Consider the following 6,551-nt stretch of genomic DNA (forward strand, 5'->3'; position numbering starts at 1 on the left):
TCTCTTTGACCCTTCAGATCCCAAAATCCTATTCATCCCCAAGACTGCTTACCTCCACAGCGCTGCCCGGCTCTGCTTCTACCTCATCCCCACTGCTGCTCAAATCCATATCCATGCATTGCTACCTCGAGACTTGATTTCTCCAACACGCACCTTGCTCATACACGCCAACCTAGAAATTTAACGGCAACTGACCATAAACTTCAAAAAAGCCCCCAGAAAGCTGACAACTCAGCAAAAGTAGCCCTGATTAAAGCCCATGTGACACAGAGTTAGGAAGACAGTGCAATGGCACATGAGCTTGTTATAACTTAAGCTGCAGAGATACCCAACATCAGGTTTATTGCAGGTAAAATATCCAAAGAACACAAAAGTGCAGTTTGTAGCAGGTCTGGGTTTAGAACTTACTGAAAGAGATGTGAGTGCTGAAGGTATTTATTTTCCAGTTTTGATTTTTGACACTTTACTTGGTGCATTTTGCAACGCCCTGGATCTTACAGTAATTCTGCCTTTCAAGCCAAAAATAATTTCTCCTGCACGTACTTTAAATATGAAAATAAGAACAGTTGTACAGACTTAAATGCAACCTTACATAATCTAGCCCCTTTCACTTGGAATCTAACCCCAGGTACATCATGTCAATTTATGAATTGAAGCCTTTTACAACACACACCCACAGTAATCCCGAGCAGCAGTGTGCTCTCTATTCACAAGACAAAACTGGCCCACTGGCCCCAAATTTTCTGGATCGCACTAAGCAGAAATCATGCTGCAATTTATACCGGTTTCTGCACTGACCTTGCTGACGGGAACTTAAGCCAAAATTTCCACTGGAGCTCATTTGCCAATGCCGGAACATGAACACCAGCATAGAATAAGTACAAATGCAGTACCATCATCTGTTGCCCATTTGTGTTACAATATAGATATAAAGTACTTTCTAAGCTACTTTTAAAGTGGTGTATTCCCCTCAGAAAAGACTTATATGGGTAGAAATTCATCCTGGGTGGTAGAGCTAAACGGGAGCTATCACATCGACGGCCTGTTACAGGCCCCGCCCAATATACGCCCCGCCTGTTATACGTCCTGTCTGTTACAAGCCCCGTCCAATATACGCCCCGCCCGTTATATGCCCCAGCAGTTATATGCCCCGGCCATTATACGCTCCGCCAGCTACACGCCCCGCCCAATATATGCCCCGCCCAATATATGCCCCGCCCAATATATGCCCCAGCCAATATACGCCCTGCCTGTTATTTGCCCTGCCTGATAAATGCCCCCCCCATTATACGCCCCACCTGATATTCATTTCTATTGAAGTCAGTGGGACCGAATATCGAGTGGGGCGTATAATGGGCGGCCAATTCGATATGGCCCAAAGTGAATCTCTACCCCACTGTGTGTGTCTATCTTGTTGTTTACTGGACTTTGTTGTAAAATCAGGGAACTTGCATGTGTGGAGTGTGAAATAAGGCAGTCCGATGCTTCACAGCAGCAGTGCTGCATCATTTTGTGGTCTGACAAACCACCTAAACTTGCAAAATGAGGGGAAGCATGTGTGAATCTCAGTTAAATCTGGGTTTGAACTCACAGTTGTCCAGTCGGGGATCCCTGACATATTACCACCAGGCCTCGTGGAGTGGAACTTATTTCTGGTTTTGCTGATGAAGGGTAACTCCAAAACACAAACCTGTCTTTTCTTCTATTAGATGTTGATAAACCTGCTGTGCTTTTGAAACATTTTCTGTTTTTAAAATCTTGAAAAATAGAGGGAAGTATACAATGGTGTTCCCCAGGGGTCAGTGTTAGGACCACTGCTCTTTTTGGGTACAGAGGGTATAATTTCAAAGATTGCAGACGACATGAAACTCGGAAATGCAATAAACAATGCGGAGGAGGACAGACAGACTGGTGAAATGGGCACACACGTGGCAGATGAAATTTAACGCAGAGAAGTGTGAAGTGATGCATTTTGGTAGGAAGAATGAGGAGAGGCAATATAAACTAAATGGTACAATTTTAAAGGGGGTGCAGGAACAGAGAGACCTTGTACGTACACAAGTCTTTGAAGGTGGCAGGATAAGTTGAAAAGGCGTTAAAAAAGCTCATGGGATCCTTGGCTTTGTTAATAGAGGCATAGAGTACAAAAGCAAGGAAGTTATGCTAAACCTTTATAAAACACTGGTTAGGCCTCAGCTGGAATATTGTGTTCAATTCTGGGCACCACACTTTAGGAAGGATGTCAAGGCCTTAGAGAGGGTGCGGAAGAGATTTACTAGAATGGTACCAGGGATGAGGGACTTCAGTTATGTGGAGAGACTGGAAAAGCTGGGATTGTTCTCCTTAGAGCAGAGAAGGTTATGGGGAGATTTGATAGAGGTGTTCAAGATCACGAAGGGTTTTGATAGAGTCAATAAGGAGAAAGGAGACTGATTTAAGGTAATCGGCAAAAGAGCCAGAAACATTTTTTTACGCAGTGAGTTGTAATGATCTGGAATGCACTGCCTGAAAGGGTGGTGGAAGCAGATTCAATAGTAACTTTCAAAAGGGAATTAAATAAATACTTGAAGGGAAAAAAAATTACATCGGCTATGGGGAAAGAGCAGGGGAGTGGGACTAATTGGATAGCTCTTTCAAAGAGCCGGCACAGGCACGATGGGCCGAAAGGCCTCTTCCTACGCTGTTCCTACTGTGATACTATGAGGCTACAAATTAGTGCTGGTGATAATAGGGGTCTACGTTTAACACCTTCATATGATGATCCTCTGACTGCGATTTTAACGGAAGTTAAAATGAATGTCTGTCCTGATTGGTTCTGACAGCCTCCAGTTCTGCCTGCCAACTGCCCTTCAATTTCAGTAAATAAAGCTGATTTTTATCATGAAACACTGACATGGTTTGAAATGCTGATGGTCAGCTTAAGAAACATAGAAACATAGAAAATAGGAGCAGGAGTAGGCCATTCGGCCCTTCGAGCCTGGTCCACCATTCAATATGATCATGGCTGATCCTCTATCTCAATACCAAATTCCCACTCTCTCCCCATACCCCTTGATGCCTCTTGTGTCTAGAAATCTATCTCGCTCCAACTTAAATATATTCAGTGAATTGGCCTCCACAACCTTCTGTGGTAGAGAATTCCACAGGTTCACCACCCTCTGAGTGAAAAAATTGCTCCTCATCTCAGTCCTAAATATTCTACCCCGTATCCTGAGACTGTGACCCCTCGTTCTGGACCCCCCAGCCAGGGGTAACATCCTCCCTGCATCCAGTCTGTCTAGCCCTGTCAGAATTTTATATGTTTCAATGAGATCCCCTCTCATTCTTGTAAACTCGATCTAAACTCAGGTTAAAGATCTAATGGTCGGCATATATGTGAGCCCCACCCTACATAAACTCCAACTTGTCCAAAAATTCTGCTGCCAACAGCCTATCCAGCATCAAGTTCATTTCACCCATTATCACTACCCTCCACAAACTCCACTGGCTCCAAGACCCTTCAACCTTTCGAATTAAAATTCATATTCTCGTTTGTGAATCTCTTCATGGCCTCGGTCCACCCCACTTTTGGAACCTCCTCCAGTCCTATGCCCCAGCCATGTCCTTTGCTCCTCTGATTCGGCCCTCCAGTGCATCCTCCCCTCTTATTGCTGTGCGCAAGTTGGCTGCTGCATTTGCCTACAACGCAACAGTGGCTACACTTCAAAAGTAATTAATGGATTGCGAAGCAGTTTGGGATGTTCTGAGGATGTGAAAAGTGCTACATAAATCCTTTCCTTACTGCAAAATCCAGAACAGTTGAGAGAGAGAGAGGTGCACAGAAGATTGGGAGGGACAAGTAGCATTAGAGTAAAGAATAGTTCAGAAATAGGAGGGATCAATCAGGGGGCAAATGTGAGGCAGTCTAAGATGAGTTTGGAATGCATGTGTGTAAATGCACCTAGTGTGGTAAATAAGGTTGGTGAGCTGCAGGCATAAGTCACCAAATGGGACTATGATATATTGGCAATAACACAGACCTGGCTCAAAGAGGGGGAGGATTGGGTACTTAATATTCCTGGCTACAAGGTACTCGGGAAAGAAAGGAGGGGGTGGGAGTATTGATCAAAGAAACTATTATAGCACTGGAAAGGGATGATGTAGTTGAGGGATCAAAGACAGAATCTATTTGGTTAGAATTAAGGAACAATAGAGGAACTATTACACAACTGGGTGTATACTATAGGCCACCAAATAGTGGGAAGGAGATAGAGGAGCAAATTTGCAGGCAAGTTACAGAATGATGCAAGAACTATAGAGTAGTGATAATGGGGGACTTCAATTATCCCAATATAGACTGGGATAGTAACAGTGTAAAGGGCAAAGAGGGGGAGGAATAACTGAAATGTATACAAGAGAACTTTTTGGAACAGTGTGTTTCCAGCCCAATGAGGAAGGAAGCAGTGCTGGATATAGTTCTGGGGAATGAAGTGGGACATCTGGCACATGTTTCAGTGGGGGAGCATTTGGGGAACAGTGATCATAATAAAGGTTTAGGATAGTTATGGAAAAGGACAAGGAACAATCAAATGCTCAACTGGAGGAGGGCAAATTTCAATGCGTTAAAAAGGGATCTTGCCCAGGTGGATTGGAATCAAAAATTGGCAGGCAAAACAGTAATTGGACAATGGGAAACCTTCAAGGAGGAGTTGGTTTGGGCACAGAGTAGACACAGTCCCACGAGGGGGAGAGGAAAGGCATCCAAAGCTAGAGATCCCTGGATGACTAAAGATATAGAGATTAAAATAAAACAGAAAAAGGAGACTTATGATGAATGTAAGGTTCATAATGCAGTAGAGAACGAGGCTGAATGCAGAAAGTACAGAGGAGATCTAAAAAATGGAAATAAGAGGGGCAAAGAGAGAGTATGAGAATAGATTAGCGGCTAACATAAAAGGGAACCCAAAAGACTTTTATAAACATATAAGAAGTAAAAGGGTAGTCAAAGTAGCATGGGACCAATTAGAAACAAAAAAGGAGATCTTCTTGTGGAGGCAGAGGGCGTGGCTGAGGTAATAAATGAATCCTTCACATCAGTCTTCACTAGAGAAGAGGATGCTGCCAATGTCACAGTAAAGGAGGAGGTAGGAGCGATATTGGAGTGGATAAAAATAGATAAAGAGGAGGTACTTAAAAGATTGGCGGTACTCAAAGTAGAAAAGTCACCCGGTCCAGATGGGATGGATCCTCAGTTACTGAGGGAAGTAAGGGTGGAAATTGCGGGAGCTCTGGCCACAATCTTCTAATCCTCCTTAGATATGGGGACGGTTCCGGAAGACTGGAGGATTACAAATGTTACACCCCTTTTCACAAAAGGGGAGAGGGGCAAACCCGGCAATTATAGGCCAGTCAGCCTAACGTCGGTGGTGGGGAAACTTTTAGAGACATTAATCCGGGACAAAATTAATTGTCACTTGGAAAAGTATGGGCTAATAAATGAAAGTCCGCACGGATTTATCAAAGGCAAATCGTGTTTGACTAACTTGATTGAGTTCTTTGATGAAGTAACGGAGAGGATTGATGAGGGTGGTACGGTTGATGTGTATATGGACTTTCAAAAGGCATTTGATAAAGTACCACATAATAGACTTGTTAGCAAAATTAAAGCTCATGGGATTAAAGGGACAGTGGCAGTGTGGATACAAAATTGGCTAAGGGACAGAAAGCAGAGAGTAGTGGTGAACGGTTGTTTTTCAGACTGGAGGGAAGTATACAGTGGTGTTCCCCAGGGGTCGGTATTAGGACCATTGCTCTTTTTGATTTATATTAATAACCTGGACTTGCGTACAGAGGGTATAATTTCAAAGATTGCAGATGACATGAAACTCAGAAATGTAGTAAACAATGTGGAGGATAGTAACAGACTTCAGGAGGACATAGACTGACTGGTGAAATGGGCAGACACATGGCTGATGAAATTTAATGCAGAGAAATGTGAAGTGATGCATTTTGGTAGGAAGAATGAGGAGAGGCAATCTAAACTAAATGGTACAATTTTAAAGGGGGTGCAGGAACAGAGACCTGGGGGTGCACATACACAAATCTTTGAAGGTGGCAGGACAAGTTGAGATGGCTGTTAAAAAAGCATACGGCATCCTGAGCTTTATTAATAGAGGCATAGAGTACAAAAACAAGGAAGTTATGCTAAACCTTTATAAAACACTGGTTAGGCCTCAGCTGAAGTATTGTGTTCAATTCTGGGCACCGCACTTTAGAAAAGATGTCAAGGCCTTAGAGAGGGTGCAGAAGAGATTTACTAGAATGGTGCCAGGGATGAGGGACTTCAGTTATGTGGAGAGACTGGAGAAGCTGGGGTTGTTCTCCTTAGAACAGAGAAGGTTAAGAGGAGATTTGGTAGAGGTGTTCAAAATCATGAACAGTTTTGAGAGAGTAAATAAGGAGAAACTGTTTCCAGTGGCAGAAGGGTCGGTAACCAGAGGACACAGATTTACGGTGATCGGCAAAAGAGCCAGAGGCGACATGAGGAAACATTTTTTTACGCAGTGAGTTGT

This window comes from Heptranchias perlo, chromosome 5, assembly GCF_035084215.1.
Source record: "Heptranchias perlo isolate sHepPer1 chromosome 5, sHepPer1.hap1, whole genome shotgun sequence".
NCBI lineage: Eukaryota > Metazoa > Chordata > Chondrichthyes > Hexanchiformes > Hexanchidae > Heptranchias > Heptranchias perlo.